This window comes from Notamacropus eugenii, chromosome X (assembly GCF_028372415.1).
Source record: "Notamacropus eugenii isolate mMacEug1 chromosome X, mMacEug1.pri_v2, whole genome shotgun sequence".
Classification (NCBI taxonomy): Eukaryota; Metazoa; Chordata; class Mammalia; order Diprotodontia; family Macropodidae; genus Notamacropus; species Notamacropus eugenii.
In genome coordinates, this window is record NC_092879.1 from 37288816 (window position 1) to 37304526 (window position 15711).

The 15711-nt window shown below is 42.2% G+C and overlaps 1 long non-coding RNA gene across 1 annotated transcript in view; it reads left to right on the top strand.

Annotated features, from left to right (window-relative positions):
- The first annotated feature begins 1218 nt into the window (after nt 1-1218).
- The window catches only part of LOC140515409 (uncharacterized), a 39134-nt gene continuing 24641 nt past the window's right edge, over nt 1219-15711 (top strand). The window contains exons 1-4 of the long non-coding RNA XR_011971014.1: nt 1219-3528; nt 3760-3927; nt 4990-5122; nt 6508-6764. This is a non-coding gene — a long non-coding RNA (uncharacterized lncRNA). The remainder of the gene's footprint in view (nt 3529-3759; nt 3928-4989; nt 5123-6507; nt 6765-15711) is intronic.

Below are 15711 nucleotides of genomic sequence, written 5' to 3' on the forward strand. Positions count from 1 at the left end.
GGACGGTCACACGCTCTGCTGCCTCTCTTCCCTCAGCAGGCCAGGGCTGGCGTGGGCAGTGACCCCTCCGCCCCATCTGGGCTCCCTACTAAGTAGTGGCTCGGGTTCCCTCCCCTTGACTACAATCCAAACTACATCCAAGTCCCGGGGAAAGGGCAGGCTTGGTGCGTGGGGAGAGTCCAAGGAAAGTTCGTAGGACAGGAATCGGGGTGGACCAAGGGGGATGGGGCTGGGAGGGCAAAAAGGGTCATTCCCTTGTCTGGAGACAAGGAGGGGCCAGACCTAGCCTTTCCAACACTGACGGAGACGGACTTGAGTTCACGGGACCTTCTCCTGTCCTTAGTGGGTCTCGTGGGCACCTGGTCCATTGTCCAACTCACTGCACTCTAAAGGAGTTCCGAGAAGTTTGCCTCCTTGGGTTTGGGAGAGCCTGGGAAGAAGACGTGCAGAGGCCAGGAGGGCCAGGCGGAGCATCCAAGCGTGGCGGTAACCATCGTGCCCTGGAGGGCGGGTGCAGGGCTAGTCCTGCTTCCCTTTGTCTGCACTGAGTCTGGAACCTTAAATCCACCAATTCCACCACCTCTGGGGGTCGCTATGGCAACCGCAGGACGCAGGGCCGGGGCGAGAGGAAGGTGGAGTCCAGGTTGAACTGTGGGGGCGGAGTTTCGGTTCCCATTTAGCCTTCTGGAAGGCTGGCTGGCAAGTCGCTTCAACTTGGAGCCTCTGAGTCTTCAGAGAGTAGCTCTGCAGGAAGGGCTTGTAGCTTAGAGGGGCATGGCCTCACGGGGTCAGTCGCCTGTGCCCAGGCGCCGCGAGGCTTGGGGAACTCACCAGTCCCGAGTGAGGGATTCTCAGCCGACCCTTGTGGAGGTTTTCCCGAGGTCGCTCTCTCCTGCCTCAGAGTCAGACCGAGATACATACTCAATTTGTTGAGGCCTTCCGTGAATGCAAAAGCAGGTAGGGAATTCATCCCAGTCGTGCTCTCTAAAACCGTGGGTCCTCTCGAGGTGCTCCCACCACCCACTGGTGCCATTCAACAGGATAGGAACAGAGGGCAGTGTATCGTCAATGCCACATGAGCTACTGCTGTAAATTTCTTCAGACGTTTGTGTATATATGCATATGTATATATATATATATATATATATATATATATATATATATATATATATATATATATATATATATATATTATACTATACGGATGCAGATATTAAGGATCTAATAGCTTGGTGTAATAAGCAATCTTCACTTGAAACCAAACCAGTACAACATTTATTCTGCACACAAGGACAATATAAAATCTCATTACAGAAATATAGAAAAACAAAGCTTAACAGAATAACGCAAATATTTACATACAGCACCAGACCTGGGCCCTTACTTCTGAGTTATTCACAGGAGGGGAGTAAGTGGGTGAGGAATCTTGATACTGGATACTCAGTGTCCCTAATATGGTAAATCAAAAAGATTTCAGGTGAAACACCCTTCCCCTCTGTGAGCCCCTAGGCAAAATCAGTATTCAGGAATATATACAGTTTTCAAACAAAGACTTGTCACCTGATGGGCTCACTGCAGAAAGGCTTCAAAACCTACTTGGCCTAGCACCTATTTGGCTTAATTACAAAAGATGCAATGCCTACCTGACTCAGTGCCTAATTGACTCAAATTGACTCAGCACCTGATGTGAAACAGCTGTGAACTAGAACAGAATTTAAAAGACCAATACCTCTGTGACTGATGGGGCAAAATACCTGTGTACCTTTAGACCTGGGAACGAAGAAGGGAAGATGTGTAGTCACATAGGCCTATACGTGTATAGGGAAGATCTTTATGTTCCATCAACCCTTCACCCAATCCTGGCCAGTGCACAGCCTGCACTGGTACCTTGGGCATTCCTGCAGGGGATCACTTGGTACCAGGGGTTCCCCTCAGTGCTATCCTATAGCAACCACAGAATTCAGACTATGTGCAGTAATAGGAGGACTAAAAGGGGGGACAAAAACAAAAAAGTTGTCAGGGGAGACTGGAAAATAAAGTATTGGATTGCTTCCAAAAGCACAGTTAGGTACTACACCTCATCCATATCTGGCCTGGATGACGTTAGATGAGATGAGCCAGATGGTAGGAGTTGAGAGGCCTTCGAAAAGTCCTTCCCTTTGAGTTATGCAGCCTGAATTGAGACTGACAAAGAAGGACTAGTGTAGGAACTTAGTGCAAATGACTGGGATAACAGGGACACGCATTGCTTCCTTTGTTCTAATATCGATCTTCTGCCTTCTCCTCCTAATTATTATGCTTTGTAGGAAGCCATCTGGCACCCATAGATCAGCCAAAATGTTCATAGACATCAAGAGTAAGATCCGTTTTGGTAACTATAGATGTAACTGGATTTTATTTATCCTACACTAGTCTCTGAGTACACCTAGTATAGAAGAGAGAAACATTTTTGTTTCTCCTGTTTTATTTTTCTCTAAGATATTTCACAATGTGTTCAAACGGATGAATGTCATTTGCATGGCAATAAATTTTTGTTTGGGATCTATGTTTAAAATTCATACTGTTATGATAGTATTATGCTTGATTTCTTCCATTACGATTTTGGAAAGCGTTATATAAGAAACAGGACTAACGGGAGGGAATGATACCTGGAGTGAAATGCCTTTATCGGAGGTTAGCTGCTGTTTGGATCTGAATGCTGAATACACAGCTGGAGTTCAAGGTTGTCCTTAAAGCAGAAAGGGTATGCTCTGGTCTGTATACTTGGGTAGAAGTGGTAAATCTTTTATCTAGCTAGCCAGGTTCTCCCCTTACCTCCACCACATAGCAACCTCTCCTCCTTTGAGATTAATGAAATTTATCTTCACCAGCTAATCAAAATCCTGGTACCTATTGTCTACAGCCCTGCCTCTGGGTCTCACACCCCAACTAGGTCATTCCACTTCCTTCCAGAGTTCAGTTCATTATCTGCTTCACAATCTTACCCTCCTCCCCCAACTTCTGCCCTCATTCTATGGGACTTCCCTCTGCATGTGTCTGTCTGTCTGTCTATGTCTATGTGTCTATGGGTATAATTATTAATTTGTTTTTTTTTTCTCTCAAAAACCCTACCAACACAAAAACTACACTTGCCATGGATCTACCCCACTTCAGCCATACACAAAGACGGGCAAACTCATGGTACTGGTATCAGCCACAAACGCATGACTTCCGTATTCAAGAATTCTGAAATGTCCTTATCTTTCACCTCTCCCACCACCTTCCTTCACAAAACCCTACTCTTGTTCGACACCATGACCTTTACTTCCTCAGTTATCTCCCAAGCCATTTCCCTTGCACTGGTCACTGCATCTTGACCTCTTGGAGAACCAATTCAACTCTACATTCTTCTCTTCTCTTGAGTCCCTAGACCCAATCAGCCTTGAAATGCTCCCATCAAGCACTGCTGCAGAATGAAGGTGGAGAATATCTGGAAATCATTTTGACTGGGTCTACTTCAAATGAGTTACCCAACCTCAACTAACTCAGGTGAACCTTTGACCCTCTCTTATCAACTCACTCTTCCTGTCTCCATAGTGGCTCTTCCAAAGAATCCCTCCTCAACCCTCCCATGGCTCCGCCTCCTCTACCCTATCAGCTCAGAAGCTTGTTTCATATTTTACATAAAAATAGAAGCCATTCGCCATGATCTCCACCTTTTCCTGACTTTTTCATGGCCTATCCCACAGATGGTTTCTGCTATTATCTCTTCCTTTACAGCTATGTCACATGAAGAGAGAAGACCAACCTTCTACCTCCCCTCTAGATGGAGAAGGAAATGGCAAAGCACTCCCGTATCTTTGTCAAGAAAACCCCAAAAGTGGTCAGAAAGAGTTGGGCACAACTGAAAATGATTAAAGAACAACAAGCTTTATAATGTAATTTAAGGTTTGGAGGAATTATTACCCCTTTTCCATTAATCCTTACCATCTGTTCCCTTAGCATTCTCAATCCCATTTTTTTTTTAAAGTATTTGTGTTACTATTTTAACAAGGTTTTTTCTGAGGGGCCAACAATCACTTGAATCAAACACATATATCATTCATTTAGTTCAGGGTAAAAAAGTGGGCACCATGAACTACAGAGAAAATACCGCGAAGTAAAGATCAATAGACAGGGCCTCCACCTGTCTGAACATAAGCAATACATACACAGTTACCAGAGAGAGAAGCACCAACATCTTGGTGGTCAAAGTCAGGAGGATCCTTAGCTGCTTCCCAGTCTCATAAGGCCAAACAAACACTTCTAATGTATAAGCCACAAAACACAACCTTACCTCAGAGTATTTATACACTTTTCAGAGCTAGAGGACAGGACCCTTTGAACTAGTGTCTCATTAGAAATTTTTTTTATTATTTCCATATTATTATTTTTACTTTATTTTTAAAATTTATATTCAGTGTTTTACAATCACTACCACGTAACTTAGATTTTGTCCCCTCCCTCTCCCTTTTTCCCACCTTACCTCACCCCTCCTTCCTGAGACTGCATACAATTTTATGTAGGTTCTACTCATGCATTCCTATTTAGCACATTTACATCATACTCGTGTTGCATAGAGGAATTAAAATGAATGGGAGAAATCATATAACAAACCAAAACGTAATACAAAAGAAAATGTTCTGCTACATTCTGCGATTGAATTCCCTAGTTCTTTCTCTGGATGTGGAAGGCATTTTGCCTTGAAAGATCGCTGAGAAGTTTTTAAGTATTTGCACTGCAATGCAGTTCTAAGTCTATTAGAAAAAATTCTCGCACACTGTGGTTGCTGCTGTGTACAATGTTCTGATTCTGCACCTTTAATTCAACATCAGATCACATAAGTCTTCCTAGGCCTCTATGAAGTCTTCCTGTTCATCATTTCTTATAGCACAGTAGTATTCCATTATATTTTTGTATCATAATTTATTCAGTCGCTCCCCAATTGATGGACATCCCCTTGATTTCCAGTTTTTGAACACCACAATGAGTGCTGCTATTGAAATGGACAGACTGAGACAGGCACAGGCAAGAGTCAATTGAGAATTTGGGAGCGTCTTTATTAGCTGGCGACTGTCCACAAAAGTGGCAGCCCCGAACAAAGGTGTGTGTGCCTTTTAAGCATCTTAGCACTTCCTGGTACAGCCTTGCGGTTCCAATAGCACACATTTTTCACAGAACAGTTTTGACAGGGGTTCCTAGGTACTGCTAGGGAAGGGGGCACAACAGAGAGGGGGGCCCAAGCAGCTGCTAGGCAAAGGGGTACAACAGAGATGGGGGCCCAGGCAGCTGCTAGGCAAAAGGGTACAACAGAGAGGGGGCCCCAGGCAGCTGCTAGACAAAGGGGTACAACAGAGATGGGGGCCCAGGCAGCTGCTAGGCAAAGGGGTACAACAGAGAGGGTAGCCACTAACAGAAAGTGGCTACTAGGCCTAACCCTGCCTAGAAACTCAACAGACATTTTCTCAACCCAGGGGCTCTGGGGGGGGGGGGGCGGGGAATAATGTCCACTTCACTATAAATATTTTTGCACATGTGGGTCCCTTTCCCATTTTTATGATTTCTTAGGGATATACTCTTAGAAGAGGTCTTGCTGCCTCCAAGGGTATGCACATTTTTGTAGCCCTTTCGGCATAGTTCCAAATTGCTATCCAGAATGGTTGGATCAGCTCACAGCTCCACCAACAATGAATTAGTGTTCCAACTCTCCCACATTTTCTACAACATTTATCATCTCCCTGTTTTGTCACTTTAGACAATCTGACAGGTGTGATGTGGTATCTCAGAATTGTTTTGATTTGTATCTCTCTAATCTAAAGTGATGTAGAGCATTTTTCCATATGACTACAGATACCTTTAATTTCTTCCTCTGAAAAGTGCCTGTTCATATTATCTGACCATTTGTCAATTTAGGAATTTGTCAGCGTTTTAAAGTATAATTTGATAATTTAATGGGCATTGCATTGGAGGTATAAATTGACTTTGGTAGTACATCTAGGATCTGACTAATGTGAAAAGTGAAACTCACCCAGTTGGATGTCTTGGAATTTGCACTATTTGTAGATACAGTAATGTAAAATATGGTTAATTGGTCCCAGCCAATCACATATGCACTGCAAATTCACAGAGTGTGACCACTTCAGGAAATTCTTTCTTTGCGTTAATCTGGACCTAAGTTACATTGTCGTTTCTATTAGACTGGTACAGCTCTGGATGTGTATGGAAAGTTTCTCCAATTATTTAAACTTTTTCTTTGTTACTTCAAGGATTATTTTGTAATTGAATCACTACACGTCTATTCTGTGATTTGGCAGATTGATTTTCAGACATTTTATGCATCTTGAAGATATCTGGAATGGGATTTCTCTGTAATGGCCTCCTTTTTATTACTATTTAGAAATGCTGCTAATATTTGAGTTTTTATTGTGTAGACTACATCTTTGCTGAAGCTATTAATGGTCTCTATTTGTATCTTTGCTGATTCTCTAGGATTTTCCAAAGAAACTGTAATATCATCAGTTCACTGTTCTGGCTCAGCGAGAAATGATTGGCTCCTTTTCCTCACATGTTAAGGCAAAAGAAGGAGTCAGAATAACTATAAGGAGGACCTTTCCATTGCATGTCATCATGCCTTTCTATAAGAAGTCTCTCCAGCCTTTCCCACATGTACTGACAGCAGGCAGAACATGCTGCCTTAAGTTTTTGGAAGGAGTTGCCACTGGCTACCAACCTAGTACACTAAGATGGTAAGTTAAGAACAATTGGTTTTTAAAGTTCCATATCCATATCTCCTCCAATTGTGGTTATTAAGTCATTTTTCAGTCATATCTAACTTCCATGACCCATTTCTGGTTTTCTTCAGTGAGATAATAGAGTAGTTTTCCATTTCGTTCTCCAACATGTATGTATATATATACATATATATATGTATATATATATATAACATATATATATATGCATGTGTATATGCATGTTTGTGTGTGAGTGTGTATGTGTGGAGAGAGAGAGAGAGAGAGAGAGAGAGAGAGAGAGAGAGAGAGAGAGAGAGAGAGAGAGAGAGAGAGAGAGAAGTCAGAAGTGGAGATGTATGTATGAATATGTATTTGTATATACACATACATGATCCCAAACCAGAAACATGTTCTATCGTGAGTACATGCAGAGGCAGTGGAAAGAAGGCTCAGATTAGATAGTCTGTGTGACAAAAGGGGTCATTACACCCAGCTCCTGCCTTCTGGAAGTTTTTTATTCCCTTTTACAGCAGCCTCACAGAGTGTCCTAACAGAATGCTGTAGCTTTCTGCTGGGATTTTTGTAGATTCTTGAAGGTGCTTTTCTGTAGAGTGTCTGCTCTGTCTTCAGTATAATTTCATATGCTCTTCATAAGCTTTCAATGCATATGTGGTTTTGGGCACAAATCTTTCCTGACCTTGAAATAGGTTAAAAGGTCGTCCTTGATCTATCAAGCATGAGGGTGGGAATGAGACAGGGAGAGTCTCTCTCCCCCACGAAGAATTCTCTCATCTTTTTAGCTGAAGTTTTCCCACCATTAGGCTTTCTTCCCACTGGGATGCTGGGTACCATACGATCTTGCTGTCTTTATCCAACCTCCATAGGACGGGATGAACTCTTCAATCAGTCCCAGTTTCCTCCCCAGCAGGTTTGCATCCAGCTTAAATGTTTGATTACTTGGTTCAGCAGAGTTCTGCAGCTTTTTCACGCCTCTGACTGACTGGCTCAGTGGAGAAGCATGGGCCTACCATATTTGACTGGAGGAGGATGGGTGGAACCCTTTATATGAATATAGTGAAGAAAATCAGATTTATTTTGTATTGTTCATGCCTGAAAATGTTTTTTCCTTCTGGGTGCACAGGACATTACTTCTGTGGAAAGAGGCAGAAAGCATGTTTTATTATCAGTCTTCTGGAGTTATCATTCATCATTTTAATACATATGTATAAGGAATTTGAATTTTGTTACCTTGTCATTGGGTAGGAGATGGGGTAGGAGGATGGAGAGAATTTTGAACAGGGAAAAAAGACTACGTGAAAGTCTCAGTGCTTTAAAAACAAATGTGTAAAAATAAAATGTAAGATATTTTAACAGTAAAGAGCAAGTGTGACCATATCAGCTCAATAAACCCCAGAGCCTCTCTACTATCTCCAGGATCCCAGAGAATACCCTATGGTATTTGAAGCCTTTTGAGATCTGGACCCTTGCTTTCTTTCCAGGCTTCTTATCCTCTTTGCATACATCTTGGCTTTCTTGCTGCTGCTCACACACAAAGTACATCATCTCCTGAACTTGTACTTTTTTTTTTACTTTGTTTATTTAAATTTTAACGTTCATTTTCACAAAATTTTGGGTTCCAAATTTTCTCCCCATTTGTCCCCACCACACCTCAAAACACCGAGCATTGTAATTACCCACATCACCAATCTGTCCTCTCTTCTATCATCTCTCCCTTCCCTTCTCCCTATCTTCTCTTTTGTCTTGTAGGGCCTGATAACTTTCTATACCCCATTGCTTGTATTTCTTATTGCCTAGTAGCAAGAACAGTACTCAACAGGTGTTCCTAAAACTTTGAGTTCCAACTTCTCTTCATCCCTCCCTCCCCACCCATGCCCTTTGAGAAGGCAAGCAATTCAATATACGCCATATCTGTGTAGTTTTGCAAATGAGTTCGATAATAGTCGCGTTGTGTAAGACTAACTATATTTCCCTCCATCCTATCCTGCCTCACATTGCTTCTACTCTCTCTTTTGATCCTGTCCCTCCCCAAGAGTGTTGACTTCAAATTGCTCCATCCTCCCATTGTCCTCCCTTCCATCATCCCCCCCACCCTGCTGCCCCTTCACTCCCACTTTCCTGTATTGTAAGATAGGTTTTCATAACAAAATGAGTGTGCATTTTCTTCCTTCCTTTAGTGGAATGTGATGAGAGTAAACTTTATATTTTTCTCTCATCTCCCCTCTTTTTCCCTCCACTAAAAAGTCTTTTGCTTGCCTCTTTTATGAGAGATAATTTGCCCCATTCCATTTCACCCTTTCTCCTCCCAATATATTTCTCTCGCGCTGCTTAATTTCATTTTTTTAAGATATGAACCCATTCTATTCAATTGACTCTGTGCTCTCTGTCTCTGTGTGTGTGCGTGTGTGTGTGTGTGCGCGCACGTGCGTGTAATCCTACCAACTACCCAGATAATGAAAAGTTTCAAGAGTTACAAATATTGTCTTTCCATATAGGAATATAAACAGATCAACTTTAGTAAGTCCCTTATGACTTCTCTTTGCTGTTTACCTTTTCATGCTTCTCTTCATTCTTGTGTTTGAAGGTCACATTTTCTTTTCATCTCTGGTCTTTTCATTAAGAATGCTTGAAAGTCCTCTGTTTCATTGAAAGACCATTTTTCCCCTGAAGTATTATACTCAGTTTTGCTGGGTAGGTGATTCTTGGTTTTAGTACTAGTTCTTTTGACTTCTGGAATATACTATTCCACGCCCTTCGATCCCTTAATGTAGAAGCTCCTAGATCTTGTGCTATCCTGATTGTATTTCCACAATACGTGAATTGTTTCTTTCTAGCTCCTTGCAATAGTTTCTCCTTGACCAGGGAACTCTGGAATTTGGCCACAGTGTTCCTAGGAGTTTCTCTTTTTGGATCTTTTTCAGGTGGTGATTGGTGGATTCCTTGAATACTTATTTTGCCCTCTGGTTCTAGATTCTCAGGGCAGTTTTCCTTGATAATTTCATGAAAGATGATGTCTAGGGTCTTTTTTTGATCATGGCTTTCAGGTAGTCCCATAATTTACAAATTGTCTCTCCTGGATCTATTTTCCAGGTCAGTTGTTTTTCCAATGAGATATTTCACATTATCTTCCATTTTTTCATCCTGTTGGTTTTGTTTTGTGATTTCTTGGTTTCTCATAAAGTCATTAGCCTCCATCTCTTCCATTCTAATATTTAAAGAACTGTTTTCTTCAGTGAGCTTGTGAACTTCCCTTTCCATTTGGCTAATTCTGCTTTTTAGAGCATTCTGCTCCTCCTTGGCTCTTTGAACCTCTTTTGCCAATTGAGTTAGCCTAGTTTTGAAGGTGTTATTTTCTTCAGCATTTTTTTGGTCTCCTTTAGCAAGGTGTTGACCTGCTTTTCATGCTTTTTTTTGCATCTCTCTCATTTCTCTTCCCACTTTTTCCTCCAGCTCCCTAACTTGATTTTCAAAATCCTTTTTGAGCTCTTCCATGGCCTGAGCCCATTGAATATTTATTCTGGATGTGTGGGATACAGAAACCTTGAGTCTGTATCTTTCCCTGATGGTAAGCCTTGTTCTTTCTCATCTGGAAGGAAGGGAGGAGATAACTGTTCACCAAGAAAGTAACCTTCTATGGTCTTATTTTTTTTCCCCTTTTCTGGGCATTTTCCCAGCCAGTGACTTGACTTCTGAGTGTCCTCTCCACACCCACCTCGCCTCCAGATCCTCCCAGCCAGGCTCGGGATCTGAGATTCAAATGCTGCTTCCCAGCCTCCGGGCTTTAGGCGGGGGCAGGGCTGCTATTCAGTGTGAGATTAAGTTCAGGTGCTCAGGTGGGGGCAGGGCCGCCACTCGGTGGTCAGTTCCCCCAGGGGGTTTATGTAGAGACATTCAACAATGTATCTGGAATCCTGCCTGCTTTGGGAGCCCCTGTCTGCTTGTGCCTCTGCTGCTGCCTCCCGAGGTTGCCAGAGCCATGGAGACACCCCACGCCCCTCCCTGTGAGCTAAAAAGACTCTCTCACTCACCCCTGGTGCATGTGGGTGTAGGGACCCTCGCTGCCACTGGAGATTCTGTCCCTGAAGCCTGCTCAGATCTTCTCCTCTTGGTGCTGCGAGGCCAGGGCAGGGCTGGGCTCCATTCTGGATCCGGAGCGTGACTTACCTTTGGTGTCTGTTTTTCAGGGCTCTCTGGAAGAGAAATCTTGTCCACTGCGTTGTTCTGTGGCTTCTGTTGCTCCAGAATTTGTTGGGAGTTGTTCTTTACAGATATTTTATGGACTGTGGGTTCGGAGCTAGCATATGTGTACCTTTCTACTCTGCTATCTTGGCTCCTCTGGACTTGTACTTTTTGTGTGACTGTTCTCCCTGCCTGGAATGCCCTCCCTCCTCACTTCTACCCCCTGAATTCTTTGGCTTTCTTTAAGATTCAGTTCAAATACCACATTCTACAAGAGGAAGTTTTCTGCTACCGCCCCTTTCCACCACCCAATCCCGGTGCCTTCCCTCTGAGATTCTGTCTCACTTCTACTCCAAATATCTTGTATGTGCAATAGTGGTTTGTATGTTCTCCTTTCCCCTATCCCTCCACTGGAATGTGGGCTCTTTGAGGGAAAGCTAGACAGTCTTTTGTCTTTCTTTTGCCCTTAAGGTTTTAACAAAGTGACTGGCAGTTGGTCACATAGTCCATACACAGTAATGACATGCCTACTATTTGCCAGGCACAGTGGTAACTACTAGGGACACAAAGAAAGGCCAGAGAGAGTAGAGAAGGGGGAGACATAAGTAAATAATGGTGTAGCAACAAGTCCTATACAGCACAACTAGGAAATAAGTAGAGAAGACACTAGATTGGGAAAGGTTTCCTGTGGAAGGTAGGATTTTAGATTGTGCTTAAAGGAAAGCAAGGAAGTGAGTAGAATAGTGGAGGGAGAATATTCCAGGCACAGGGAAGAAACAAAGAAAATGCAGAGATGAGAGATAGTCTTGCTTGTGAAATGGCCAGGTGGACAGTGTCCTTATACCACTCATAATGTGGTTGGGGGTCTGGGGAAGGAGAGGTCTGGATGTAAAGAATACAAAGGCCAGAAAGGTACGAAAGGGCCAGGTCACAAAAGGCCCCACAGAAGATTTGACATTTTATACTGGCTGTGATAAGGAGCTACTTGGGTGTAATGAGTAGTTATGGGAGTGCGACCTGGTCAGACCTGTGCTTTAGGAAAACCCCTTTAGTGGCCGAATGGAGGATGGTCTACGATGGGGAGAGATCTGAAGCAGACAAATCCCCCAGCAGGCCATTAGAGTAGGCTAAGTGTGAGGTGATGAGGACCTGAAGCAAGGGCGTGGTAATGTCAGCATAGGGATGAATTGGAGAGATACTTTTGCAACAGTGAGGTCAACAGGCCATGATAGCAGATTAGATCTGGAGGAAGGGAAGGAGAGAGAGTGTGAGGAGTCCAGAATAACATTTAGGTCCCAAGCCTGCATGACTGGGAAGATGATGATACTCTCTACAGTAACAGAGAGGTGAAGGGGGTGAAGGGGGTTTGTCTGGATGGATGATGATGAATTGCATTTTGAAGATGATGATGGTAATGTCTTTTGGGACTTCCAGTTTGCTGTGTCCAGTACACAGTTGGTAACGTGACACTGAAGATCAGGAGAGAGCTTAGGGTTGGATTAGCAAATCTGAGAACCATTAGAATAGACAGTCGGGCCAGAAAAATATATTAACTGCCTACTGTGTGCCAGGGTAATCCCTGAGGATACAAATATGAAAAGGAGAGAACCTTTTTTCTCAAAGAGCTTACAATTGAATGAGGAGGGAGACAAAACCAAAAAGAAAGGTGAAAAGGCATGGAGGGATGGAGGGAGTGGTGTGGAGCCTTAATGGAGAAGTCCAAAGGAGCATATCTAGAAGGGAATAGAAAAGATGTCTAGCCTGGCCACTTTCCTTCAGTGGTGATTGTGTAAGGAAAAGATGACAGATAAATCTGTGAGAACTGATGAAAATATCAAATGAAAAAGTATAGATGGAGAAGAGGGTCAAAGATGTTACAAAGTTAAAATCAACAGGTCTTGCCAATTTTGGATATTGGCAGGGGTGTGATGACATGTGAAAGATAGGGAGCAATCCAGGATGAATCCTAGGTTGGGAGTGCGAGGGATAGGAAGATGGTATTGCCCTGTCGGGAATGTGGTGGCAAGGGGAGAATTTTGAGGAAAGGTAATGAATTTCATTTTGGACATCTTTAGTTTAAAATGTGTACTGGACATGTAGTTTGAGATGCGTCAAATGAAGTTGAAAATATGAGAAGTCAGAAAATGTGAGAGGTCAGCACAGAAGTTAATGCACGATAGCTCGAACTAAAGATCATCAGCATAGACCTAGTAATTAGGCTCAGGTAGTAAGCTTGCTAAACAGATGTTTCTATCCCAATCGTTTTGTTCACTGTTACAAGGGATAGCATCCTGAGATGAGATGGGACCACCTCTTCTGTTTCCTGCGAACAATATGAAATTTTGGTCTACGCCCAGTTTCTGGGAGACTGCTTTCCATTTGTCCCAAAATTTTCTACCAAATAATGAATTCTAATCCCCAAAGCTTAAATTTTTACATTGTCAAACACAATTCATTCAGATATAAGGGTAGTGAATAAACCAAAATTATGGATAAAAAGTTTAAAATCACAGGGAAAAAAGCACAAAGCTTTTATTAAAAAAAATTACAGTGTGAGACCCCACGCAGAACTCAAGAGTAGGGTGACCTCTGAGCTCAGCAGCAGAGTAGAATAAGAGAGAATATCAGTCCTTTGGCAAAAGGCTTCCGTCTCTGGGCAGAGTCCAGCACAGGAGCAGGCCTGACTACCCTGAAGGAAGGGCCTCTTCGTGACCACACTCAGAACCAGGCAAGGCCTGCTCATGACGTTCCACAGTGCTGGTGTGAAGTTTGACGCGAGCACAGCCACTTTCCTCCTCTACAGCCTAGAAATTGAGGCTGCTTAGACAAGCAAACCAACCCTACCCACTCACCCGAATACTGTAAGGAAATACCTTGAAGGCAGAGAGGCCAAACGGGTCAACCCAAGGAACAAGAAGGCTAGTGATGTCTCTGCAAGTGAAACATCAGGAAGAAACGTGCCTTGGCCCGAGGAATTATAATAGTATTTGGAAGAAATGAAAGAAGAGATGCATAATGAAATCTATACAGAGGATAGAAGCCAAGGAGAATTGACGTTAGGCAACAGCTGGATTCCCTGAAATTACAATGGATCAAAGAGAAAACAATGACTAAATAAGATAACAAAAATATTAATTGGAGGAAGTAATAAGAAATAAATCGTATGTAAAAATAAGTGAATAATACAAAGAAATAATAATGAAATGTATGAAACAATATGAAAAGCAAGTGATCCAGAAACTTGCCAAGGAAAGATAATCTAAGACATATCAGACCATCTGAAGACTGTGATTCAAAAATTCTTGACGCCCAAGTAGATATTTAGAAATGGAAATACTAGAGTGAAGAGAAACATAAAAAGGTATTCATATTTGTTTATTTGAAAGGGCGTTATGTGAGGAGGAATTGTGTACATGCTGATGAAGGGATGGAAACAAATGTGTCTTTAGTGGTAGTAAATACTAATATCTTTAACGGTCACAAGAAAGGAAAACAAGAGAGAGGGTCTGTGGATGGTTTTCTTCTGTTTTGATGGTCTCAGGGGTAAAATAGGAGAGAAAGGGGGGACTGTACTTGGAAGGAAAGGAGAAGGAAATCACAATCATGAATACAATAGAGGAATAAGATGAAAAGTATTTTATTATGGAGGAAAGGGTGGGAGAAATGTGAATACCAGAAACTTCACTTCACTTTCATCTGAAATCGAAAAAGGGAGTTAAACACAATATCACACCACCCCCAAACACAACACACACACATGCACATACACACACACACAAACACACGTGGATCTCAGTATAGAAATACACCAAACTGAAAAGGAAAATAGTGAGTGACAAGAAAAGGCCAGAGAGTAATTTTAAGAGAGAGGGCAGGATAGGTAAGAGAATAATCAAAAGCAAAACAAAGTGAAATGCTGGAGAGAGGAACATGAAGAGGGGGTTAAAAGGAAAAGTAAGAACCTGGGATCCTGGGTGAGACAAGGAGAAAAGACTGGCAAGAGGGTCAAAGCAGAAGTTTAATTTCTTGATCACAGTTGTCAGGAACAATCAGTATCAATACTTAATTGCTCAAAGGTATGAAGAGCTAATATAACAAAAATGACAATACTAAGATAATTATTCCAGGTTGTAGCAATATAACTACAAAAAGAATAGATTGTAGACCTAGTAAAATAACTTAACCATCACTCTGGAGGTACAAAGCAGTCAAGAATCTGAAGCATAAGGGAAAATTGGGAAATGAGGAGGCCTATCTGTCCTGGTTCTCAAAATTTATTACAAATCAGTAATCGCTAAAATAATTTGATATTGGTTTTTTAAAAAGTCTATCAGCAGAAAAGTGTAGGTACAGAGCTTACAGAAACAAATTGTTTGATAAACCCAAAGGTCCCAGGTTATGGGAGGAAGGATTCGTTAGCTGACAAATACTTCTGGAAAAATTAGAAAGTTATCTGACAGAACTGAGCTGTAGACCAACATTCACAACATCTATCAAGGTGAGCTTCAAATGGATGCATGACTCAGATATAAAAGGTCAAAGTATAAAGAAATTAGAGGAGAAAGGAACAACGAACCTTTGGGATCCACAGAAAGAGTTTATGACGACAAAATGAGAAACCACTTATGAATAAAGATGAAATCTGCAGCTAACATCCAGACAGAAAAGTGATGAACTTAAAGCGCAAAAAGAGGCATACGTTTTTAGACATGATTAGTGGGGGAACTTTTTGTAGTTATGTGTGGAGGGACATGTTTTACTCAAC